This window comes from Tachypleus tridentatus, chromosome 2 (assembly GCF_004210375.1).
Source record: "Tachypleus tridentatus isolate NWPU-2018 chromosome 2, ASM421037v1, whole genome shotgun sequence".
Lineage (NCBI taxonomy): Eukaryota > Metazoa > Arthropoda > Merostomata > Xiphosura > Limulidae > Tachypleus > Tachypleus tridentatus.
In genome coordinates, this window is record NC_134826.1 from 75,971,069 (window position 1) to 75,984,843 (window position 13,775).

At 36.6% G+C, this 13,775-nt stretch overlaps 1 long non-coding RNA gene across 2 annotated transcripts; it reads left to right on the forward strand.

Moving 5' to 3' along the window:
• Positions 1-6,173: 6,173 nt before the first annotated feature.
• On the forward strand, positions 6,174-13,512 carry LOC143244270 (uncharacterized). 2 transcript variants are annotated; one of them, XR_013024994.1, is made up of 3 exons: positions 6,174-6,495; positions 7,749-9,929; positions 12,860-13,512. It is a non-coding gene; the product is annotated as an uncharacterized LOC143244270 (long non-coding RNA). The 2 variants fall into 2 exon arrangements; XR_013024995.1 differs by having other exon boundaries at positions 6,192-6,495; positions 7,749-8,190; positions 12,860-13,505.
• Positions 13,513-13,775: the final 263 nt, after the last annotated feature.

Below are 13,775 nucleotides of genomic sequence, written 5' to 3' on the forward strand. Positions count from 1 at the left end.
TAGCTTTGTGCGAAATTCCAAAACAAACAACGACTCTTCGAGGAAGGTCCAAGGTTGTTCAGCGGTAGGTCTGAAGGCTTATAAGACTATAAACCGGGTTTCGATACCCGTGGTAAGTACAGCACAGATAGTCTGTTGTGTAACGTTGAGCTTCACAGCGAAACAAAATTATTTTACTTGCTGTCCAAGAAACCCTTTAGTGATTAAAAAGTAAAAACTACAGTTAAATCAATAAGACATCTGTTGATAAATATCCCACCAGTATATACACTAATCCAGATTTTAGAGAGGTTAAGTGAATGAAACACTGAGAAAAAAACACACACACATTTCGACTGTGTAAAAGATACAGCAAGACCCAGCATGGCAAGGTGGTCGAGGCACTCGATTCTTACTCCGAGAGTCGCGGGTTCGAATCGCCGCCACACCAAACATATTCGCCCTTTCAGACGTGGGGGTTTTATAATGTTACGGTCAATCCCACTATTCGTTGGTAAAAGAGTAGCCCAAGAGTTGGCGGTGGGTGGTGATGACTAGCTGCCTTCCCTCTAGTCTTACACTGCAAAATTAGAGACAGCGAGCGCAGATAACCCTCGTGTAGCTTTTCGTGAAATTCGAAAAACAAACAAACAATATACAGCAAAAACAGTTGAGTGACACGTGAAACATAAAGACATAACGACGGTGAAAACGAACACGTGTTCTATCTATCAACGTTTTTCGCCCATTTTTAGAACAGTGTATCTATGAAACTGCTCTTGGCTTTAGAAGAATGTTTATCCCTGAAAGTGTGCTGACACATCGTTCGAGAGAAGAAGAAACGTGAAATGGCAAGGATCACGTGCTCTTTAACACGTCACGTCCTGATGTAATGAATATTCAGTGAGTTACATCAAACTGTTTTGTGTTCAAACTGAATAGTTATCGGTAATTATTAAAATCGCTTTTATGAAGAATTTAAAAAAAAAACAACAGAAAATAAAAAGCAAATCATCGTCAATCAACCCTGATGTTCTTAAACACATGTATTAGAGGTTACAATATCCCCTAGATATAGCTGTTTATAATATAAAACAAAATGTAAATGTATATACGTTTCATCAAACTTACAATTATTGTTTTAAAACTGTTAAGATTTAGGCCACGTAAGTGAGAATTACAAAGGAACTTATTTTATACAAAATCACCAATTTCCAGTATACGGTAGGTAAAAACAACATTCAAGGACAAGTCGGTTCAGGTGGAACTTTCCTTACACACATCGGAAAACTACCCGAGAAACAATACATGTGAATAATAATAAAATTGATCTTTTCACGAAGTTCTCAGAGGGGCGTTTAGGGTACTAAAACAGATTTATTTCCAAATATAAAACTTAAATGCTATCTTGAAATATAAACCACTATGAAACAATCCGTATAGTAATAAGGGTAAAATATAATGAAATTATATTATTTTTGTCCATATAGACGTTTCTTTTGCTTTCCTTGTGAAATAAATAACAATTTCATTATTCTTCAATTACACTCAGACGACTTGATGCTTTTATATAGAGATGTTATAAGTCATTTTTTTAGCTGCAATTAAAGTTGTGTTTCATTCTTTCTTTAATGTAACATTCATTAAATGTACTTGTGGAAACATTTGATATATGTTTAAAGATTATTTAGTATCCTTAGTTCCGTACGTGAATTTAAGACCAACTAAATCTCAGACGAAGCCGGCTAATGAGTTTAGTGAGATATTACTGGAATTACGGCCGAAAATATCGATAACTTTCTAACATTCTAAGATTTTTCCGTAACATTGTACATTCCTAGGTAATTGTGATCTTTAGTTACTGATGGTGTGGTATTTCTATTTTTTATATTCACGCGTTTTAAGTTGTTTCCAACTCAGCTATTTACCTCAGTATCCCATTCAAATGGAATATTTGACTATATTTGGATATTCAACTCATTAAACTTATAAACTCTATGCGCATGACGTCACTCATATGTACTGGCAAGCCGAAAAGTGAACACCAACATTTTGGACAAACACAATCCAGTAATTAGGTATTGTAATTTGGAATCAACTGTCTGAACTTACAGTCAGTGGTGCAGCAGTTAGTTGTGCAAACAACGAGTTACTGTTTCATAGCTCCCGAAAGATCCAGTAGGTAGAGTGAAATATATCACGGCAGTAAAACATACCAGACCCACATAGCACTGACAAGGTTTGGAAGCCACCGTCGTACCGTAGACAACACAGTTCCCGGTTATTGCTACTTGTATATAGAATGCACCTTGTGAGGGTTAAACTGGATGGATCTTGATAGAATAAATACTTTGTAAATATTTGATGCTTGCAGCAATATAAATACTATTTAGAGGTCCATACAAGTAGTGCTAGGTGAAATACAAATACTATGAACAGGTCCATACAAGCAGCGCTAGGTGAAATACAAACACTATGAACAGGTCCATACAAGCAGCGCCAGGTGAAATACAAATACAATGTACAGGTCCATACAAGCAGTGCTGGGTGAAATACAAACACTATGTAGAGGTTCATACAAGCAGCGCCAGGTGAAATACAAATACAATGTACAGGTCCATACAAGCAGTGCTGGGTGAAATACAAACACTATGTAGAGGTTCATACAAGCAGCGCCAGGTGAAATACAAATACAATGTACAGGTCCATACAAGCAGTGCTGGGTGAAATACAAACACTATGTAGAGGTTCATACAAGCAGCGCCAGGTGAAATACAAATACTATGAACAGGTCCATACAAGCAGCGCCAGGTGAAATACAAATACTATGCACAGGTCCATACAAGCAGCGCCAGGTGAAATACAAATACTATGCACAGGTCCATACAAGCAGCGCCAGGTGAAATACAAATATCATGAACAGGTCCATACAAGCAGCGCTGGGTGAAATACAAATACTATGAACAGGTCCATACAAGCAGCGCCAGGTGAAATACAAACACTATGAACAGGTCCATACAAGCAGTGCTGGGTGAAATACAAACACTATGTAGAGGTTCATACAAGCAGCGCCAGGTGAAATACAAATACTATGTACAGGTCCATACAAGCAGCGCAAGGTGAAATACAAATACAATGAACAGGTCCATACAAGCAGCGCTAGGTGAAATACAAATACAATGTACAGGTCCATACAAGCAGTGCTGGGTGAAATACAAATACTATGTACAGGTCCATACAAGCAGCGCCAGGTGAAATACAAATACAATGAACAGGTCCATACAAGCAGCAGTGCTATGTAGAGGTCCACACAAGCAGTTCAAGGTGAACAGGTCCATACAAGCAGCGCTGGGTGAAATACAAATATAATGTACAGGTCCGTACAAGCAGCGCTAGTTGAAATACAAATACAATGAACAGGTCCATACAAGCAGCGCTAGGTGAAATACAAACACTATGTAGAGGTCCACACAAGCAGTTCAAGATGAAATACAAATACCATGAACAGGTCCATACAAGCAGCGCTGGGTGAAATACAAATATAATGTACAGGTCCGTACAAGCAGCGCTAGTTGAAATACAAATACTATGTAGAGGTCCACACAAGCAGTGCTAAGTGAAATACAAACACTATGAACGGGTCCATACAAGTAGTGCTAGGTGAAATACAAATACAATGTACAGGTCCACACAAGCAGTGCTAGGTGAAATACAAACACTATGTAGAGGTCCACACAAGTAGTGCTAGGTGAAATACAAACACTATGTAGAGGTCCACACAAGCAGTGCTAGGTGAAATACAAACACTATGAACGGGTCCATACAAGTAGTGCTTCATGAAATGGCCCAGTGGGTGAAAATAACGTTTTATCAAAAATACGGCTTGTCACGACAGTTGGTGTTCAAATTCAGGGTTTATCTGTGTTAAATATATGGTACTGTTTACTGAAGGAAATAGGCTTACACGACAAAGGGCTTAAAAATACACTACGATGTAATATATCTAGCTAGATCAGTGGTTCTTAACCTTGTTGGAGGTACTGAACCCCGGAAGTTTCGTACTTGCATTCACTGAACCCTTTGTAATTGGAAATATAAAATATGATTTTTTTTTTCAAATTCAAAACATAAGTACATATTTTATTAGTGCACAGAATGAATCATGCATCAGTTGCACACAATATCACTGTGTTCAGAGAAGAAAACGAACAAAACATGAATTTCCCACAAAAACAAAAACAGAACTCAATGAATATTTACTGCAAATCAATGTGACTTCTGCTGTTGCCTTTCAGAGACAAGTTAAGAAATGCGCGGCTTCACCTTAGCAAGTGCCACTCTCATATCATTTTCACAACAAAGTCTGTTCCTTTTCTTCGTTTTTATGTCTACCATCTTCGAAAAGGAATGCTCGCAAAGATACGTTGTAACAAACGGCATGAGTATCTCAAGGGCTTTCTTAGCAATAAGAGGGTACGCTACGATTTGGTGACACGAAAACGTTGAGAGCGTTGTTGTTCTGAAAAGTTGCTGTTAAACCTGGCTCTGTTGAAGTTCAATGATTTCGTCGAGGTATTCATCATTGACATCTGCTGTCGCAACACTAAACGTGAACGACTGTCTCACCCATGCTGGATATGACTCTCTGGTAGGAAAGTATTCGTCGAGAGACTTTGCGAACTCATCTAAGTGCATGGCAATTGCTTGCTTCAGTTCCCCGGGTACAGAAATGTCTTCGATTTCAGACACATCTTCGATCTTACTTACATAGTCGTCCAGCAGGGGAAAGTTTGCGAGGTTTTCATTCTCTGTTCGTCGTTTCCATAACGGTAGCTTTTTTTTAAAAGCCTTCAGGTTTTCTTCCGCTTCGAAGATGTTGACTCCACTGCCCTGCATCTGTTGATTGAGACGATTGAGAGCATTGAAGATATCGACCATGTACGCCAAAATGAGAATGAACTCAGATTTTTCGAAGCAATTTGCATGATACTGTTGGTGCTCTCGCAAAAACAGGGCTAATGCTACACGCATGGCAAAAACACGATTTAGCGCCTTTCCCCGGGATAACCACCGAACGTTAGAATGGTACAGAAGTACCTCGAATTCAGAGCCCATTTCATTACACAGCTCTTTGAAGATGCGGTGCTTCACGGCACTATTTCACACAAAGTTCACACATTCCACTACAATTTTTAATACTTCTGCCAGTTTTGAAGGCAAGGTTTTTGTTACCAACGCATGCCTGTGAAGAACATAGTACGTTACAATGATGTGTGGTGCATCGGCTTTCACCAGCGCACCAAAACCAGAGTTTCGTCCCAGCATGACTGGAGCTCCGTCCGAACAAACTGCAGAAACTATATCCCACGAAAGATCGTTGACTCTGAAGAAGTCATCCACAAGTTTCTTCATTTCTGCTGCCTTAGTTGTTGTTGTAAGAGGCTTACAAAATAAAAAAATCTTCTTTTATCTCGTCGTTCTTCACATAGCGCATGAATACAACAAGCTGGCTTAGACTGGAAACGTCGGTCGTCTCGTGGGTTGAAGGCTGAATTTTGCTGGGCTTGAAATCAGATCTGCAACTACTTGAGCCAAGATGTCATCGCTCATGTCATCTATTCTGCTGCTGATGGTGTCATTTTAAAGAGAAATTTGGGATAACTTAATTTTAGCAGCTTTTCCTAGCATGATATTCGCCATCTTCAACACAGATGGTTTTACGAGTGCTTCACCAATGGTTTGTGGTTTGCCCTGCTTTGCGATCAAGTATGCAACTTCGTACGATGCTGTGAGGATCGGTTTGTCGATGGGTACAAAGCCGAGAACAGGCAAAGTAGCCTTTTCATCGAACCTGGCTCTCTTTACCTTGAATTCAGCAAGCGTTGTGTTCTTGTATTTCCCATCTCCATGCAGCTTTAGGGAGTGTTCTCTTAGTTTTGCCGGTGCTAGACTAGAATTGCTCAACTTGACATTGCAAATCATGCATTGAGGATGCTGACTTCCATCATGTTCCGTTATACACGTGAATGCATATTGTACGTATTCGTCCGACCACTTTCTGTTTTTGCTCGACATAGTTAGTATGAAGGGATTGAAAGAATAGGAAAAAAAATCACAAATGACGCACGATTACTGCAGTCACAAGTCGACTGCTAAGTGCATGAAGTTCCTGCAGCACAGATGTTAAAGCCAAGTGACGTGACGTGATCAGCCGCAGCCAATGATGGCCAAGTGGAACATGACGTCACGAATCATACAAGTGGGGTGAACGGAACTGACGCACACACAGTGTGTGTGTCTTGACCTCCGCCAAACCTCTGAGACTGACCCACTGAACCCCTGAAGTTCGATTGAACCCAGGTTAAGAACCACTGAGCTAGATAGTTTACATCGGCCTAGTCACCATAGACAATTTCGACTTACCCTCGAGTAAGCTGAGTAGTTGTACGACTTACACACTTTCAACGGTCTGACATCGACCACAAAATACTTTTGTAGGCCTTGAACTGATTTCTGGTGAGTAAAAACGTTCTCAGGACTAAATAATTTTGTATATCTATATCCTCAACCTGTTTGTAGGCCTAACTCTGGTCCTAAGTTACCAGCTTCTAGCGCAATTGCTATTGTTGTATGGATGGGATAAGGATATGTACATTCGAAAAAAAATGAATTAATATCTGAGTGACTATGTATTGTAGGCCATGATTTCACGAATAATATTTTCTTTCAATATGGCCATAAACTGTTACCGTGATCACGTGACTGCATATAGTCTATGTTCATTTCACGTCACAGATCGTGCGTAATATTAAAATACGTGGGGCACGAGTTACACCTGTGAGCTTGGAACTTCATTCACGCTTAATGCTTTAATCCTGGTACCACTAGTTACGTTCCCACACGACAGGGGAAATTCGTGCTTGAGTCAAAGTGTTTGTGGTAATATACTTTCTGATTAATAACCGTATGCTCACAATCCCAGCTTTACGTGCTGTCACTTCCTAACTCTGAATTAATTATTGGAAACGTAACAGATATCTCGTTTTTAGTATGACAGTTATAAAAATACTGTGTTCTGACAAACAAAATCAATGTATGATACACATAACCAACAGATAACACATACAACCAACAGAAGAATGAACAATGATACAAAGAACCAACAGATGAATCAACGATGATACATAGAACGAATAAATGAATTAACGATATTTAGTTCTCTGTAAACCACTGGTCAAGTATTGATATCATGAGTTATTAGCTGTAAGCCATAGGTCAAGTATTGATATCATGAGTTATTATCTATAAACCATTGGTCAAGTATTGATATCATGAGTTATTATCTGTAAACCATAGGTTATGTAATGATATCACTGAGTTATTAGCTGTAAACCGTAGCTCAAGTGGGGATATTACGGAGTTATTATCTGTTAACAACAGTTCAAGTAGGGATATCACGGAGTTATTATATGTAAACTACAGGTTATATAATGATATCACAGTTATTATCTGTAAATCGTAGCTCAAGTAGGGATATCACAGAGTTATTATCTGTAAACCATAGGTTACGATAAAACTGAACTCCTGTGGCTAAAAGAAGTAACCGATAAGACAAATGTTGAAACCATTGTTGAAGTTTTGGATACTTGAATCATACGACTATTATAAATTAACGATAATTCTTGGTGGTGTATTTTTAAATTGTGAATCGTTTACAAAATAGAGAATCAACTGGGAAATTAATTTTGTCTTTCTTATTGTGCTTGTAGCGAATGAGAAGCCAGAAATAAATGACCACCTTAGGCGATACAAGCTGCACAGTAGGGACTTGTTTACCTGGTTTAGTGACGTCGTTAAGCAGCTGTAACAAGAGACAGGAAACAGAAATGGAAGACAAAATAAAACAGAAGAAACCAGAGAGGTATATGACAGTGTGCAGCTCGAAATGTAAAGTCAAGTCAGGTTAGAGGGGTGACTAAGAAAGTTCAGAGAAGTGTAAATACACAAAATTCTGAACAAAGTCCGAATTCTACAGAGATGGGCATACGACCTCACCCTCCGAGAGAGTGTGCGTTAAACACGTCTGTATCGAAATATTACAGCTCTTATATAGTTATTTATAACGCTTTTCCTTTACTTTTAACAGCCCCACACTCTAACGGTTTACAAGTGACTTCCTTTAGTATACTGTTGGATTGTATAAAACTTTGGGTAAGTTAACTTAAGCACAAAGTCGTATTATATATAGTCAAGGATAATTACTCAGTAAGTTTAAACTACGGAATGAATCAAAAACTTGTAATTATGTATTTCATATAAAGACAGAGCACTAGTAACAGGATGTAATAGAGTACAGAAATCACTAGAAACTTTCATAAAACCTTCAACATGAAAATAACTATTCACAAAGTAATGAACACGTTTCTCATTTCTCAGTTTAAACAAATTAACATTTAATTCAGTGGGAAAGTCAACAATATTTCCTCGACAGATTCTACACTTTTACAGGATCTGATGTAATGAATGTGTCTATTGCACACTCTTCACGCTTTCTTCGTTCAGATAAACATTTGGCCCCTACCTTTAACTAGCCACTTGCACTTCTATACAAATGCACAGTATAATATTTACCACATAGAGAGTGACATTACATAAGCAGTTTACTGACATTATTTTCTGATAATTATATTAACAATTCTTTCTTTTCTAAATCTTATTTCCGTTGAACTTTCTACTTTCTATGGCTTATCATGTTTCGTTTCCGGCTTTAACAGGAGACAACGTTATTTATTACTTCCTGTATGTGCTTCTAATAGTTAATGTAAGAGTGATATAGTTTTTTTAAAAACATCACGTATTATGTTAAGATGTTGCTTCATTCACATTACACGTAACATTGTTACATTTTTATGGGCATTTCAGGTATTATTTTTTATTATTATTCTGTACTTTCATAGGGAAACTACTGCTACAAATTTTACAGAAATGACAGTTGAATATTCAGATTTCACTAATATCCGACAGTAGGGGTGGTGGCTAATGAGTTTTAATATGAAATATGTACAGGTGTCACTAATATCTGACAGTAGGGGTGGTGGCTAATGAGTTTTAATTTGAAATATGTACAGGTGTCACTAATATCTGACAGTAGGGGTGGTGGCTAATGAGTTTTAATTTGAAATATGTACAGGTGTCACTAATATCTGACAGTAGGGGTGGTGGCTAATGAGTTTTAATATGAAATATGTACAGGTGTCACTAATATCTGACAGTAGGGGTGGTGGCTAATGAGTTTTAATTTGAAATATGTACAGGTGTCACTAATATCTGACAGTAGGGGTAGTGGCTAATGAGTTTTAATTTGAAATATGTACAGGTGTCACTAATATCTGACAGTAGGGGTGGTGGCTAATGAGTTTTAATATAAAATATGTACAGGTGTCACTAATATCTGACAGTAGGGGTCGTGGCTAATGAGTTTTAATATGAAATATGTACAGGTGTCACTAATATCTGACAGTAGGGGTGGTGGCTAATGAGTTTTAATATGAAATATGTACAGGTGTCACAAATATCTGACAGTAGGGGTGGTGGCTAATGAGTTTTAATATGAAATATGTACAGGTGTCACTAATATCTGACAGTAGGGGTGGTGGCTAATGAGTTTTAAGAAATGGGCTAAGAAAACAAACGTGTTATTATGCTTGGTTAATGTTTTTCAAACAAATTTTCTTTTTCGAGAGTTGTTGAAACTGACAATTAATATATCTGCGGTTCCTAAGCAAGATAAACTATAATATTTATTGGTTGTTACTTTCATTAACAGTTATAGTATACCCAATGATAAAACAGATAAAACAAAGTATTCTAGCCTTTATAAGTAGGAATGTAAGAAGACTATATTTAATCAGCTATACTCACTACAACGCTCATTTTCAATTTCGCTTTAGGTACGTAGTTTTTCTCTGATCATAAGTTAATATTAGTAAAGATTACGGTTCATAAAGTCTTGAACGTTAAAATGACAATCCATCATGTCTTTCTTAGAAGAATCTTACTAAACAGGAATTATTAATTTGCCATAAAAATTAAGTTTCAGCTTATTTTAATTTTCTCTAAGAGACTATTGCAAGTCTTCAGTTACCAGTCGCTTCGTTTCGAAATAGCGATTCCAATGTCGAAGCATTAATCTTACACTTATACTTTGTGAAGTTATTGCATAATTATATTTCACGAAGAAACGTGGTTAAGATTAGCACGAGGGGTTCACACTTGAAAGACCATAAGCACGCAATCAAATCTATTATATTTAATCAAAATGTCGTACTATACAACCGAAGTCACGCACAATTACGGAATAATTCCAGAGGAGTCAATATACAAAAAAGGGTAAGTTGGTAAAAAATAACCCTATAACTGAGATACATAAATATTCCAATGCGATGCTCTGTTTATAGATGTTTCTTTGATGTTTTGAATTTCGTGCAAAGCTACACGAGGGGCTAGCTGCGTTAACCGTCTCTAATTCAGCAGTGTAAGAGTAGAGAGAAGGCAGCTAGACGTCACCACTCACTGCCAACTCTTGGGCTACTCTTTTACCAACGAATAGTTGGATTGGTCATAACATTATAACGCCCCCCCCGAACTGAGGTCAAATTAATGATGGTGGATTTCGCGTGCTTTCGTATCTGATCATCTTTTTGTCAAATATAAGCTTCAAGTAATACATTTCCTCTAGTCATGTGTCAAGAACCTATTGAATAGTTCTTGTCGTTTTTAAAACTTTTTTGAACACAGTTACACCAAGATTTAAGTTTGAACTGATAGATTGCTTTTCTCTGATCGAATAGTGGAATTGTGACTGCCACTCTTATAACGCAACCACGCCTCCAATATACGGAGAGCATTTTTGAGGTAACGAAATCCAAAGTTAGGGATTTCAACCCGTGCACGGTAATCACTCGGTCACGACCGTCCCGAATGTGTTCCACCTGCGGACGGGCTCAACTACGATATGAATATGAAAGGACTATAAGTTGTATGTTTCTAGAATACATTCAAGTTGATTCAGTTTACGATAATTTTGACTTCACACCACTCAACGTGATGCGTCATGTTACTTTTCTCCATTCAAACAGGTATGACTACTTTGGTTATTTAACATGTACAGCGGAACAGGTATAACCGATTTCACGGACACGCCTTTACAGGTTGAAACAGTAATCACAAATGTTCATAACTACCTAAATATGGAAGTGTGTTTTTTGTTTGTCAGTCTCTAGGAAACCGTGCGAGTTATAAGGTAATTCTTTTTCTAGTGTACCTTTATCAACAGGCGAATAAATGTCGTGTTTGTTCAGATCGTAACTGTACCACAATAAACGCAAGAGGAAGACTGTACCAAAATGAACACAAGAGAAAAGTTTTGTTAGAGTTTAATACTTCGTTGCCTCTGATGGCTCACCTTGTTTATGGGTTTATCAGCTAAAAATTGGGTTTCGAAATCCGCGGTTGGTAGAGCACAGATGATCCTTTGTGAAGATTTGAACTTAATAACAACCAAACAAAAACAATTAATGTCTGTAAAGACGCAATAAGTCCACCCAAAATAACTGATTTTCAGTGCTTTTTAAATACAATTTTTTTTCTTTAACTTGAGTTAAAACACACTTTGCTGGTAACACTAATGGATACAATTAAATAAAAAATGAAAATGTTTATTTGTACGTGTGAAACTTTAAGTTTCTGATCTTTCTGTTAGATCCAACTAACTTCAGACAAGTCAGTTATTATATTTACTCAGTACTATACGCCCTTAGAAAAACACAAAAGACGTGGACAAATAATAATGAAAACAAAAATATTAAAACACACATCTATAGCAAAACTTATGATTACATACAAATTTTAAATATTTATCTTAGATTTAATCAAAGGTAAAACTGAAAGGAGAATTTTTGATATACATGATTGGCTGTACGCTGTGCTGTGGACTCGGCTTCACCTATTTAAGGCTCATTAGCACAGCTTGATCTGTCAAATCAAACAAAAACGGTTAGGCCTTTTATAACGGTGATTTGTACACAATTTGAACGGAGTGAAGTATATGTGTAATAATTAAATGCTTGATCCGATATTCTCTCAGTATTATATCATTATTAGGCCTAGTCTCCATTAGAACAATACAGCCTTTACCAAGTTTCTAATTAGTCACTACGACTACATTCACTCAGTACTATACATCGTTAAACCTAGTCTCCTTTAGAATAATGTAGCTTTAACCATGTTTCTAATTACTTACTATGACTACACTCACACAGTATTAATCACTAATATTATATTCACTCGGTATTAATCATCGTTAGGCCTAGTCTCTGTCACAACAATACAGCCTTTACCAAGTTTCTAATTAACCACAATCACTGCATTCACTCAGTACTACTCTGTCAGGCGAAGCGAATTGTCAACGTTTTTAGACAAGCAAGAAGTTTAAGACATACGTAACACGTTCTTTTTACTACAAATCCTTCCCAAGTAACATCTGAAACGGTTACACGCCAGTTTTGGTATCAATAGTGTAATAATTACTGTTGCTCTGTCGTAATAATTGATAAACAAATCGACTAAATATTATGGTTATGTTATATTTTCACCCTCTCGCTTGAAGTTCATATCCTTAAATTTTTGTTAAATGTTTCTTGTTATTTTCCTAAGAAGTGGCAATACGAAACGGTGCATTTGTTTGTTTCTGTTCTCTTCAAAAATAAATACGCAGAATTTTGCTTGAAATAAACAGATTAAAATAGTCATAAAGTTGTACTTTGTACACGTTAGATTAATGACTGTAAGTTCCTATTGTATTTCTTGTTGCAAATCACAGCCAATCAGATGAAAGATAAAGAACAAAAACCCTGGTCTGCGAACATGACTAATGAGATTACTGAAGAAAAAACTGTTTTGAAGAGAAACGGTTAAGTGTTTTTCGTGTGATTTAACGTAAATGGAAAACAAAATCAAATTAAAAATGTTGTGTGATAAGAAAGAAAGACATTTTTTAAAGAAAAAATACGAAAATGACGTCGCATAAGGGACTCTTAACATTATAAAATTTGTATTCTCGTACGTCATTAAAACGTCAGCATGTTATGAATGACTAGAAGAATTATGCAGTTCTGGAGCCTACAACAAAGCGTGACACAAAGTTTAAAAGCAAAGAATACATATATTTGTTACTCTTGTTTTCGTTTATTAACTCTTGAAATGGAATACTTTCGAGAACTGCATTTGATATGATAGTTTTAGTATCTTTTTATACGTCACCATTACTTTATAATAATATATAGTTTCATTTTATAACAATATCTATGTAATCACTGGGTCACAAGTGAGAATGTCTGTAAATATCATAGTAAAAAGCTTGAATTTCTTGTTTTTCTTTCTTCTGTTTCTTTTATATTACATGGTAAATGAAAAATTAAAACAATGTTGTCAACCAGTTTCACTTAGGTGACATTGTTTCAAACGGAGTACCCACTTCTATAAGTATTATTATTAAATAGTGATAATTAAAAAAAAAAAATCATAATTGTGGTGCGAACAATGTTATCATTACAAGTATTTTGTAGAGATGGTACAAATACCTTCCCTACTATCTTTTTTACATTGTTTTTGAACAACTAATATTAGCCATCCCTACATTTATTTCCCTTTTTGAAATTTTTTTCTTTCTTTCTATACGTGTATGTGTGTGCTTTTGAATGACAGAAAGCTCGCGCCATCCAAAGGAAGTGAAAGAA